At 43.5% G+C, this 13834-nt stretch overlaps 1 non-coding gene across 1 annotated transcript; it reads left to right on the forward strand.

Annotated features, from left to right (window-relative positions):
- The first annotated feature begins 10289 nt into the window (after positions 1-10289).
- TRNAS-GGA lies at positions 10290-10361 on the forward strand. Its single transcript has one exon. It is a non-coding gene; the product is annotated as a tRNA-Ser (tRNA).
- Positions 10362-13834: the final 3473 nt, after the last annotated feature.

A 13834-nucleotide genomic window follows, 5' to 3' on the forward strand; every position in this document is an offset into this window, starting at 1 on the left:
CTATCTAAATTAATTGGTACCACATGTTTCTTAAACTAAAGCATTTGATCACATGTTTATTCATTCCCTAACATTCAATCTGTGAAAACCTACTCTGCTGTCATTTTATCTTATTTCTAGTAAATATAAACATGTCTAGCTTTATTTTCATGTAAGTTGAAATAACTTTCAAAAACACCCACTCACTGTAGCCTTCTCTTCCTACTTTAAACCTATTTGAGCATCATGAAGGCCTCCCAGGCCTTTCACAGCATCTTTTTGGCTTCTTCTGCCTCCCTCCTCTTCCAGCTAGACCTACAGCACACTCACTGGTCCTTAGACTACTGCATGTTTTGCTGTCTCAATGTTCCTGCTTACCCTCATGTAATTCTATCAAAATTCAACTCATTTCTTAAAGTCTGTATTCTGTACGTCAGTGGTTTTCATGGTGTTTTCCATTCTCAGAGAAGTCCCCTAGAGTCTTTCAGGGGGTCCACATGGTCAGACCTATTTTTGTAACACTTAAGACATTAGTGCTTTTTCACATTTTCACTTTGTTGACATTTAATACTGTGGTGGAGAGGCAGAGGAACCAGAGATCAAATTGCCAACATTCGTTGGATCATAGAAAAAGCAAGAGAGTTCCAGAAAAACATCTGCTTCTGCTTTATTGACTGTGCCAAAGCCTTTGACTGTGGATCACAACAAACTGTGGAAAATTCTTCCAAGAGATGGGAATACCAGACCACCTTACCTGCTTCCTGAGAAACCTGTATGCTGGTCAAGAAGCAACAGTTAGAACCCAACATGGAACAATGGACTGGTTCCAAATTGGGAAAGGAGTACATCAAGGCTGTGTATTGTCACCCTGCTTGTTTAACTTATATGCAGAAATACATCATGCAAAATGCCAGGCTGGATGAAGCACAAGCTGGAATCAAAATTGCCAGAAGAAATATCAGTAACCTCAGATATGCACCCTTATGGCAGAAAGCAAAGAAGAACTAAAGAGCCTCTTGATGAAAGTAAGAGGAGAGTAAAAAAGCTGACTTAAAACTCAACATTCGAAAAACCAAGATCATGGCATTCTATCCCATCACTGCATGGCAAATAGATGGGGAAACAGTGACAGACTTTCTTTTCTTGGGCTCCAAAATCACTGCAGATGGTGACTGCAGCCATGAAATTTAAAAAAACATTTGTTCCTTGGAAGAAAAGTTATGACCAAGCTAGACAGCATATTAAAAAGGAGAGACATTACTTTTCCAACAAAGGTCTGTCTAGTCAAGGCTATGGTTTTTTTCCAGTAGTCATATATGGAAGTGAGAATTGGACCATAAAGAAAGCTGAGCACTGAAGAATTTATGCTTTTGAACTGTGGTGTTGGAGACACCACAAGGAGTCAGACCAGTCATTCCTAAATAAAATCAGCCCTGAATATTCAGTGGAAGTACTGATGCTGAAGCTGAAGCTCCAATACTTTGGCCACCTGATGGGAAGAACTGACTCATTAGAAAAGACCCTGATGCTGGGAAAGATTGAAGACAGGAAGAGAAGGGGACAACAGAGGGTGAGATGGTTGGATGGCATCACTAACTCGATGGACATGAATTTGAGCAAACTCTGGGATTTGGTGATGGACAGGGAAGCCTGACAAGGTGCAGTCCATGGTGTCACAGGGAGTCAGACACAACTGAGCAACTGAACTGAAGTGGGAGGGAGGTACACAGAAAGCACTTGTGCAGTTGAGTTGTGAGCTGAACAAACCACTTTTTTCATGGAATCCATTTTTGCCTGAAAGAACAAGTGACAAACTAAAATTCAGACTTTTTAGCACACATTTTCTCAAAAATTAACAGAGTCACCTCCAGGAAAATAACTGGCAGTATTTGTTACCAATGATAAAATGTTAAGTCTTCAAGCAAAAATTAGAATTTTGGAAAACTTGGATCTACCACTCTGAGCATATGACTTTCCAGATGAAACTAGTAGTGATTTGAACAAGTGATTTGTAATGGATTTAAGTTAACTAAATAGTTTTTCATGTTCTCAGTTTTAACTTCTAATATGATAAATATCAATAGATATAACCACAAATAGAACAAGCTCTTCAGGGTTCGCAATAATCTTTAAAGCAGGAAAAGGGTCCTGAGACCAAAAAGATTGAGAGCTATCGCACACTCTTGATCACCTCCCTTCCCGTACCTCACCCCAGGCTACCGGTGTGATTGCTCCCCCTCCCACCGTCTCTCAAGCTTTCATTCCTCCTGTAATGCCTTGCATTTTAATTATTTGTGTGCTTGTTGTATATCCATCTTGGAGATTTATCTCAAGCTCTTTATGGCTTTGAAGGAACTCCTAGAAGTTCAGGGAAAACTGTCTGGACCGTTGTTCCACTAACTTCCTGGAGCACCGTGGGTAAGCCACTGTGTCTTGGGCTTCAAATTTAAAATGAGAGTTGCATTGACTGACATGAGTTTCCTTCCAACTTGAGATACTTGAATCCTGTTCCTCTCAGAATACAGTGCTGTGCTAGCCATGCTTTGGGAGATGGGGTTTGTGTTGTGGGGAAGAGCCCACATTCTGGCGTCAGGGATGTGGGGTTTCAGAAACACATGATCTGAATCCTCTTGGAGCTTTCAGTCAGTGGTGGAAAGAAGTGAACCACCAACTGCTGAGACCTTGAGTGCTCTCAGAGAAAAGTAGTCAGGGTTCTTACAGAGCACAGGCGTTGAAATCCAAGTGGGAGAGAAGGAGGCTCTTCCTTCTTGTAGATGATTCTTAAGTGGCCTTTAAAGAACTAGAAGTAAATTTCCTTGGCTTGCTTTATACTGTAAGTGTAGGAGAACGGTAGTAAGAGCTGAGGCTGCACTGGGGAGGTAGGATTGAATTCAGAACCTGCCCCATGTAGTCCCATGGGACAGAAATGGAACTAATTGGAAGCAGCAGTTGAGGGAGAAGATGACAAACTCTTTTTCCAGGTGGCACATGCTTTGTATGTGGTGCTTTTGTTCACAGTTCCTCTTTCCTGTCCCTCCAGAAGACTGCACGTCCTCATCTGAACTCAGGCAGAAAAGAATGGCATCTCAAACTTGTAGAATGAAAGGACCTCAGGGAGGCATCCCAAGAAAGCCATGTTTGTTAAGAGGGTATCAGGGCGTGTGGAGTTCATCACAAAATGGACGTTCCAGAAGGCATGGGAAATGGAGTTGGCCAAGAGGCAAGAGTAGTGGGAGGTGGGGCAGCAGGGGATTGCTAGAGATGTTGAGCAGTGTTGAGATGAGAGCCTGGAAGGAACTTATATTCTATCCAAAAAAACTATAGGGAGAGAGCTCTGGGGGTTGGCTGGCCTCACAGATCTAATCAACTCTGGTTCCAACAAGAAGCCAGATGGTTTCTGTGCATGACATAGGCTCAGGGCTCGGATGATCACCCAGGTGATGACCCAGGCTGCTGGACTGCTGTTCTTGCATCTGGTCAGCAGCCTACACCCTTTACTCTTAGATTTGAATAGAACTGATTCTGATAAAATCCAAACTGTTAGGAGACTACAGAGTTCATGTCTGGCTAGAAGAATACAAAGTACCCATGAAGAGAGGTTTTGTAATGTAGTCATTGTCTTCAGAAGACCGTTTAGAGGAACTCTGAATATTAGTGATCTAGGCCTTTCTCCTCAAGGATTTGTTCATCCAAACAAGTTGTTGTCAGGGGCCTGAGAGGATTGAGATTCGAACAGATAAAGACAACTGGAAAAGACTGCTGGCCTAGGCTTCAGTTTTGCTGGAGATCAATACCAGAGGAGAGGCAAGAAGGCTGGACTCTAGAGATCGTTTTATCATTATTCTTATTTACAGATGAGGAAACTGAGGCACAAAGAACTGGCCCCAAATCACTTAGGTTGTAAATAGCAGAGTAGGATCTGAACCTTGGTCCACTCTACTCTGCATCTGTGTGTAAGGGAAAGGAAAAGTTGATTTCTGCAAGATGAGCTGCAACCTCAGTTGTGTAACCAGGGCTTTCACCCTGGTATTCCCCAGCAGAGCCCTGGTAGACTAACTGATAAATACACTGGACTGTGAAAATATACAATCCTGGCTTTACCAAAATAGTACTTGAAGATATTTCCATGACTTTGTTTAGAGGAAGCAGGTGTACTAGGCTTCAGGTTGTCCCCCAGTGCTGAAGGACAGGTGGTAAACTCATGAGAAGGAGGCCAGGTTAGATGCAGCGAGAAAGAGCTCCAGATTCCATTAGTCAAGTCTCTCAAGGGCTCTGGGGTGAGGAATGAGAGCCTGCCCTGAATTTGACAACCCTGGAATAGTAGGGCCCAGATTCTTGTCTGGTGCAGTGGTTCTCAACTTTGGCTTCAGTTGAGTTGCCTGGTGAGCTTTAAAAAGTGTCAGGGCCTGGCCCTAGGCCCAGAAACTGATTAATTTGTCTTGAAGTTAAGGCCCAAGCATCAGTATTTAAAACAAAAAACTCCCAGTTATTTCAGTGTGAGGCCTGAGTTGATAATCTCCTAGTAGTGATAATGACCTTCAGCACATCACATTCCTCTTTGGTCTTTAGTATCATCACCTGTTTAAAAAAAAAATTATTTGCTAAAAGCTGTCATTGCCAATATTTTTATATGAGGCTATACTAAGTGATTTTTAATGTCCCAGGATTAAATCTTCATGAATTTCTTTTCATGATGTAAGCGTTTTAAAGTACTTATTTCATTTAGGGTTCAGAGTGTACTGTCATCAGTGTTTCCATTAGTGCCTAGAAACAGCGTGGGGTCAGTGCTGAGTCTGAGGCTTGAGACTCATAATAACTCATTCACCTTAATACAGAAAAGAACAGCAACCTCCAAATTTGGACCATGCAAATCCTTTGCCACTAGAAGAAGCATCTCAGAGATGTAGCCCCCCAGAAAGTGAGTCACTGGCACCATCTTCCATTGCAAACAGCAGCCCTCACTAATAATATTAGGCAGAAAATAGGATTCTAGAATGTGCATGAAAGACAATTTTAAGTCAATAGAGAAATTTGATGTACTTTCAGGATTCATATTAACAGCCACTATGGAGAACAGTATGGAGATTCTTAAAAAAAAAAACTGGGAGTAAATAGAACTGCCATACAATCCAGCAATCCCACTGCTGGACATACACCCTGAGGAAACCAGAACTGAAAGAGACACACGCACCCCAGTGTTCATCTCAGCACTATTTACAATAGCTAGGACATGGACACAACCAACATGTCCATTGGTAAATGAATGGAAAAGGAAGATGCTGTACATATACACAATGAAATATTACTCAGCTATAAAAAGGAACGCATTTGAGTCAGTTCTAATGAGGTGGATGAACCTGGAGCATATTATACGGAGTGAAGTAAGTCAGAAAGAGAAAGACAAATACTGTATATTAACACATATTATGGAGTCTAGAAAGACAGTACTGACGATCCTACATGCAGGGCAGCAAAGAAACCCAGACTTTTGGACTCGGTGGGAGAAGGCAAGGGCGGGATGTCTTGAGAGAATGGCACTGAAACGTGCATTGCCATATGTAATATAGATGACCAGGGCAAGTCCTACGCGTGAAGCAGGGCACCCGAAGCCAGTGCCCTGGGACAACCCAGGGGGGTGGGGTGGGAGGGAGGCGGGAGGGGGAAGCACAGGTATACCTGTGGTCCGTTCATGTCCATGTATGGCAAGAACCATCACAATATTGTAATTATCCTTCAATTAAAATAATTTTTTAAAATATACAAATTTTTTTTAAAGATTCATACATACATTCAAGATTTTTCTTTTTAAATTGACATGTGTAGGGGAAATTACGAAAGATTTGCTCTCAAAGAATACTGTGTTTTATTTTTACATTTTTCTAAGGGGTAGAGGTTTAAACAAAATTTTTTCCCAGCGGACGGAGGCATATCCTCTTATAAGTGTCTTCAGTCTCAGCATCTGGAACCTTCCCAGTCCCTTCTCTTGGTTTCATTCCACAGCGGGCTATGCCCTGAAGACCACTTGGGCTTCTTTCCACTCAGCTTCTATGGCAGACGTTTAGACATTTAATCGACAGCACGTTTATTCTGAAATATCCACGGTCCAATAATAAACCCAAGAAATGAGACGGAAAAATTTGTATGGCCCCACCTGTAAAGGCATAGATGACGCAGGTATGCGTGTGGCCCCGTGTCCTCAGCGAAGGGGCTCCGTGACCCTCCTTGCCTTGGCCCTGTTCATCAGCCATTAGTGCCATAGACGAGTGGCTGGAATGGGTGAGGTGAGGAGCACGGACCTGGAGGCAGACGGCCTGGCTTGGAGTCCTGGCTCTGAGCTCACGGGGGATGTGGTCATCTGCAGGTTTCTCATCCACCCCGAGTCCCTTCTCCCCAGCTTGTGCAGGATGATACGAATGCTGACATCACAGAATTGCTGGGAGGAGGTGAATAAGATGATCCACGTAAAACATTTAATGTGGTGCCTGGCGCTTAGTAAGTGCTTAGTAAGTGTGAATGCATACCTTAAAGATAACTCCCCTTTCAGCATTCTCCATCTTGCCTTAAACATGTCTTAGTACCCGCAAGCTTGCCTTATAGCAGGAGACCCGAAGGTACCCACTTAAAGGGAACATCAAAGCACAGGCGCCTTTCACCTAAAGTGCCCTCCTGCACTGTGCCAGGTTGTGGGAAGAGAGGTGCCAGTTTCCAGTCAGGAGTCGAGTTGGTAACACATGGGTCACTTCCTAAGGAATCATGATAACAGGTCTTTTACTTTACGTGTCTTGGACTCTGGCCAATGCCAGACATCCAAGTGTGGACATCTACAGGCAGAGCTGGTGCAAGGCGATGACTTCCCCACTGCGTGAAATTCACCGCTGGACATCCCCCGGTTTGCTCATCATTGACTCCAACGTGACAAAAATGGAAACTGCTAACCCATGTGTCAGTACTTTTGCTAGAAACAGGCCCTGCTCCCCAGGAGGGAGAAAGGAAAACACTCGGTGAAACTTCCCCTTTCATAGTCTAAAATCCCTGCTGCAACTCCGGGTCAGCTGTCCAGTAATCAACCCACAATCTGAGCCCAGCACCAGCCATCCCCAAGACCTGGACCAGCAAAGGAAGGAAGTCCTGAAGAAGCCTTCACGTGGCTACAGCTCGTCGCAGTGGACAAGAAAGGGGCGATTTTTACTCCAGGAACCTGGGGATTTTAAAAGTCCCATCTGAGTAGGGCTTCCTCGGTGGCTCGGTAGTAAAGAATCCGCCTGCCAATGCAGGAGACACAGGTTCCATCCCTGGGTGGGGAAGGTCCCCTGGAAAAGTAAATAGCAACCCACTCCAGCATTCTTGCCTGGGAAATCACACGGACAGAGGAACCTAGTGGGCTACAGTCCGTAGGGTCTCAAAGGAGTCAGACACAACTTAGCAACTAAACAACATCACTTTGTTGTTGTTCAGTCACTCAGTTGTGTCCGACTTTTTGTGACCCCATGGACCGCAGCACGCCAGGCTTCCCTGTTCATCACCATCTCCTAGAGTTTGCTCAAACTCATGTCCATTGAGTCAGTGATGCCATCCAACCATCTCATCCTCTGTCATCCCCTTCTCCTCCCACCTTCAATCTTTCCCAGCATCAGGATCTGTTACAGTGAGTCAGTTCTTCACATCAGGTGGCCAAAGTATCACCTTCAGCTTCAGTATCAGTCCTTCCAGTGGATATTCAGGATTGACTTCCTTTAGGATTGACTGGTTTGATATCCTTGCTGTCCAAGGGATTCTCAAGAGTCTTCTCCAGCACCATAGTTTGAAAGTGTCAATTCTTTAGCGCTCGGCCTTCTTTATGATCCCAACTCTCACATCTGTACATGACTACTGGAAAAACCATAGCTTTAACTATATGCACATTTGCCTGCAAAGTCATGTCTCTGCTTTTTAATATGCTGCCTAGGTTTGTCATAGTTTTTCTTCCAAAGAACAAGCATCTTTTAATTTCATGGCTGCAGTCACCATCCACAGTGATTTTGGAGAGAAGATAAAGTCTGTCACTATTCCCATTGTTTCCCCATCTGTTTGCCATGAAGTGATGGGACCGGATGCCATGATATTGTTTTTTTGAATGTTGAGTTTTAAGCCAGCTTTTCACTCTCCTCTTTCACTTTCATCAAGAATCTCTTTAGTTCCTCTTCACTTTCCGCCATTACTGTGGTATCATCTGCAGGTCTGAGGTTATTGATATTTCTCCCGGCAATCTTGATTCCAGCCCGACATTTCATATGATGTACTCTGCAGATAAGTTAAATAAACAGGGAGACAATATACAGCCTTGACGAACTCCTTTCCCAATTCTGGGAAACCAAAAATTGAACCAGTACAAGCTGAATTTAGGAAAGGCAGAGGGACCGGAGATCAAATTGCCAACATCGGTCGGATCATAGAAAAAGCAAGAGAATTCCAGACAAGCATCTGCTTCATTGACTAAAGCCTTTGACTGTGTGGATCACAACAAGCTGGAAAATTCTGAAGGCTGACTTAGTGACCCTAATAAGTTGAGAATCTAGCCCATAGGGGGCAGACCTGCACTGAGGACTGGATCTCATTTTTTTGGTTGGACTTTGGTCTCTGGAAAAGCACCCAGAAGAACATTCTTAAACATCAGGCATTTCAGTTTTTCATCAAAATCCGCCTTCTGTGTTTAAAGATACCTTGTAGTGCTGGAGCTAAATGTTTTTTCTCTGGCTGAGAATAGAAACCCTCCCTAGTCTAAACCACCTTCCTTGTTCTTAGAAAAAAAGGACAGGCACCAAAAGCAGCTGAGCAGTCTCACCCAGGAAGTTTCACAACCCTTCATACCCAGAAGCACTTGTCATCTGAGCTTGTGAACCCACCTGGAAAGTGGAACACTTTAACTGATTCACTTCAAAATTCAACTCCTTGAGCACTTCAAGGAATATAATTGGACCTAAAGTTAAGGAGGAGCAATGAAATGACTCCTCACAACAAAAGATGGGAAAGCAAGGTGATGGACTTGGCAGAGGCGATGGAGGAAATTGCAAGGGTGAGCCAGTTTGTGCTGACGGGCCTTCTGAGACCAGGAAACCTTATCTTCATGACCTTTAAGCCTGATTGTTCAGCACAGATGTTCCCAGAATACAGTGATTTGGTTTTATTTTAAGGCTTTTTTTTTTCATATACACAGAAAGCAAAACAAAATAAACAATTATTTTATATGCTCACTTTTTTTGTGCATCAACATACAACATATAAAAATGCAAAAATCTCTCCACTACCCCAAAGGTAAATATTGTTCATTTGATGTCCATCCTTCTGAACTTTTGGATGGATGGATGCTAGAGATAGTTCCTGACTTTTTTTCTTAACAAAAATGGAGTACTGATACATAGATATATTACCCTGCTATTTGTTTGAGTCTTTGAGAGGAGGGAGCTTAACCAAATAGTATATCATAGATATCTTTCCAGACCAGTATGCATAGATTTATCTCATTTATAATGGCTCTGTGATATTCCATGGTTATGGATGTTCTAAGATTTAACTATTTTTCTGTTTATGGAGATTTCTGTTTCATAATTTTTCTGTTAAAGACAGTGCTTCAGGCAATACCTTTGTAGAGATATCTATACACTTACTAGTATGTAATATTTCCTACAGATTATTAAAAATGGAAATTCTGGTCAGATTCTGCATCTCTAAGAAGCTTTCAGGTGATGCCTGTAGTGCTGGTCTATGGACTGTATTTTGAGCAGCCAGGTCATGTAAACAGTCCATCAAATAAAAGTCCAACTAATCTAAGATCTATCCACATGCTGAAGAGACCCTGTATAGACCTTCTGGTTGATGATGCTGGTGGAGCCAAGCCTTTCATACTCAGTAAAGTTATCTTAAACCATCCTAATAAGCCCCTCTGCCATCTAAATACTAGCAAATGACCACAGTTGATGTGGAACAAATGATTTGCTTAGGCAAGCCCTGTCTGAATTCATGGTCCATAAAATTGTGAGATTAAATGGTGGTGGCTTTAAGAAAGAAAAAAAAAAGGATTGCGTGATCAAATTAGCACATTTTAAATTTTGATGATACTGTCAAATTACCCTTTCACAAGATTGCATCAATTTATGTAGTGGTGTGAACTATGGATGAGAGTGACTAGTTTCTTCCCTAAAGGAATGGGATGAAGAGTCTGTATTTGTTTATCATTATTAGCATTTTAAAATATATTTAATGATGAAATATTTCAGATATACAGGAAAGTATAAAGAATAGGCTAAAATAGTGGTTCATACACATTTTTATTATCCCTGGTGGCTCAGAGGTTAAAGCGTCTGCCTGGAATGCAGGAGATCCGGGTTCGATCCCTGGGTTGGGAAGATCCCCTGGAGAAGGAAATGGCAACCCACTCCAGTACTCTTGCCTAGAGAATCCCATGGAGGGAGGAGCCTGGTAGGCTACAGTCCATGGGATCACAAAGAGTCGGACACGACTGAGCGACTTCACTTTTCACACATTTTTATTACTTTTTGCATTAAATTTAATAATTATTTTTCTCCAGAAAATTGCCCACTTCAGCTGAATGTTAAATTGATGTTTCAACCCAAATTTGGTTAACTTCAAAGCCTAAACTCATTTAGGCCTGGAGCAGAGACGGAGGGCAGAGCCCTGTGCTCAGGATGCCAGAAGACAGCTGAGCCAGCCCTTCAGCTGCTGTTCCAGTTCCCTGTTGGCTGCCTGGGCAACCACGAGCCCATCACCCAGGGGGCCTCCAGGAGGATGAGGCTGGCCCTCCTCCAAACACTGTGACTCCCAGTGAGAAAATGAAGGCTCAAAACAAAGTCACAGAAATACTGATATTGTTTTAATTATTATATAGAACAAATTACTGATCACAAAAACCCAAGCCATGTAATCATAGAATTTAATGACATATATTTGCAAAGCAGAAAAAGACACAGGTGTAGAGAACAAATATATAGATACCAAGGAGGAAGGGAGCGGATGGGAGGAACTGGGAAACTAGCATTGACGCAGGTACACAGCTGATGCTGCGTAGGAAACAGGCAACGAATGAGGACTTCCTGTGGGGCACAGGGAGCTCTGTTTAATACATGAGTGGCCCAAAGGGGAAGGAGAGCCAAAAGGGAGGGAACACATGTATACGCATGGCCGAGTCATTTCACTGTGCAGTGAAAACACAACGCTGTACACTCCCAATTAGTTTACAGTTATATAACTATATATATCTCCCAGTTATAGTTTATTGGAGTATAAACTATACTCCAATCAAAAGTAAAGAAAAATGACATATAGGTAGTACATAAACTGTATATCTGTATTTTTTTCTTTTACAGTTCATAACAGGCAGTAGGGTCTAGAGGGCTGGAGTAGCATCTCTACTCCCACTCTCTTTGCCCCTCCGTGAGCAGCTGCTGCTGTTCTTACCATAAAGGCTGGATGCCAGGAGCTGCCCGTTTTATGTGATGTGACAAGCAGCTTTCGGTTCTGTCACTCTAACTCGGTCCCTGAATTGAGTGACTCATTTGCTGTCATATCAAAACCTAAAGCTGAGTCCTTGTGAACATTCCCACTGGGCCACCTGTCTTCCTGCCCCTCAGCAGAGCCTGTTCCTGAGGGACACCCCTCCTCCAGCCCCACAGACCAGCCTGGGTGCTCCATCATCACCCCACACCAGGTCAGAGTTCTTCCAGTCATCACCAAATGCTGCCCATTGCCCATCCCCCTTCCCAACTTGCTGCCCCCTGACCACGGATGACCACAACAATTGCTACCACACTGTGCTCCAAAGATGAGGGTCTTCCCATTCTCACAGGGGTTCTCTCAGAGGTGACAGCCAGCAGCCTTTCCAAGGTCACAGTCACTGGCACAGGTTTTCAGCTCTGCAGAAGCCCACTGGCCAGCGGGGGCACATTGCATCAGGAGGGCCACAAAGGAGCTCCCAGGTGCAAGGCAAATGGGGCAGGAAGCACATCAGCTACACAGTCAACTGATACACCACCTGCTCATCCACTTAACTCTACTGAGCAACATTTAAACACGGGAAGGAACTGTGACTGCTCTTGTTAGGTGCTCTAACAGCCAAGCTCTCTTCAAGGTCTAAGCTTGGCATGTCCTGAAGGTATATGAATTGTTCCCTGTGTCTTTTCTGAACAGGGGTCTCAGGGAGAGAAGACATCATCATCTTAGTAAAAGAGCATCAGAACTGGAAAGGACTTGGGACTAGGTCATTAACCTGGCCCTTTTGTTTTATAGATGAGTCAACAAACAGGCTTGGAAAGTTGAGGGTTGTGCCTGCATATACACAGAAGAGGGGTGTCCGGAACTTTTTTAAATAAGAGGAGTCTTGTGTGCTGTGTGCTTAGTTGCTCAGTCGTGTCCGACTCTTTTGCGACACCATGGACTGTAGCCCACCAGGCTCCTCTGTCCATGGGGATTCTCCAGGCAAGAATACTGGAGTGTGTTGCCATGCCCTCCTCTAGGGGATCTTCCCAACCCAGGGATTGAACCCAGGTCTCCCGCATCACAGGTGGATTCTTTACCATCTGAGCCACCAAGAGGAGTCTTGGAAACCATCAAGTCCACCCAGGGACAGATGGGCCCCTGGGAAGGAGGGTCTTTAATGTCTTACCCTTCCCTTGACCTGCCTAATTCTCCTCCCCCTCACCTTGTCAGATATGTGACACAACCACAGGGTCCCCTGAATGCTTTGTCCCTGTATCTCCCCTTCCTCAACCAGGGCAAACCACTCTTGCCTAATCTATCAGTGACTCCCCCAATGAAACCAGCTCCCCCAGTTGCAAAAGAAGCTGGTAAATAAATGCCCCCCTTCCCAGCTGTTAAGTGCTGACGATGGCTTCTAGTGGTTCTGCACTCTCATGGATATTCTCTAACTTAATTTTTTTAAGGTAACACATTCAAATGGCCCAAAATTTAAACAATATAAAAATTATCATTACTATACCCACCTGCCTTCCATTGTGCCGATTCTCATCTCAACTCTCTGCAGGTAACTGTTTTTTTTAGCTTCTTGTGTATCTTTTCAGATACTTTATACTCATATAAGCAGATATATATTTACAAAGAACTCCTAAGAGGTCTCAGAACTGTAAGCCAAAGAAATCCTGATAATAGTAAAACTATAGACACTCTGAAAATCTGAGCAACAGGTCTTTCCCAGGACCCTTTAGTCATGACTTGTGGCTGCTTTCTTGTAATTGAAGTTCTCAGCTCTAAAGAAAACTGGTTCCAGTGGGACTCTGTAACAAGTTCATCACCCAGAAAGAACTACAACCATTGCCTCATTTCTAGGTCTGAAAGGAGGAAAGGGTGAGATTAGGGGAGCTCTTGAGACCCATCTCTTCATTGGTTGATTCATTTGTTGACCATTCCTATGGACCAGGCACTAAGCCAGGTCCAGGACATGGATATAATGCCTGTGCTCACTGCAAAAGGAAGACAACTTAGACCAAGGCTATTATTTAGATGATGTCAATTGCAACTGACAAAATATCCAACACAAAGTGTCTCTGTTTTAAAATGTCTATGTAGTCAGAGTTATGGTTTTTCCAGTAGTCATGTATGGATGTGAGAGTTGAACCACAAAGAAGGCTGAGAGCCAAAGAATTGACACTTTCAAACTATGGTGCTGGAGAAGACTCTTGAGAGTCCCTTGGACTGCAAGGAGATCCAACCAGTCAATCCTAAAGGAAATCAATCCTGAATATTCATTAGAAGGACTGATGCTGAAGCTGAAGCTCCAATATTTTGGCACCTGCTGTGAAAAGCCAACTCATTGGAAAAGACCCTGATGCTGGGGAATGTTGAGGGC

Source organism: Oryx dammah, unplaced genomic scaffold, assembly GCF_014754425.2.
Source record: "Oryx dammah isolate SB20612 unplaced genomic scaffold, SCBI_Odam_1.1 HiC_scaffold_19, whole genome shotgun sequence".
Taxonomy (NCBI): Eukaryota; Metazoa; Chordata; class Mammalia; order Artiodactyla; family Bovidae; genus Oryx; species Oryx dammah.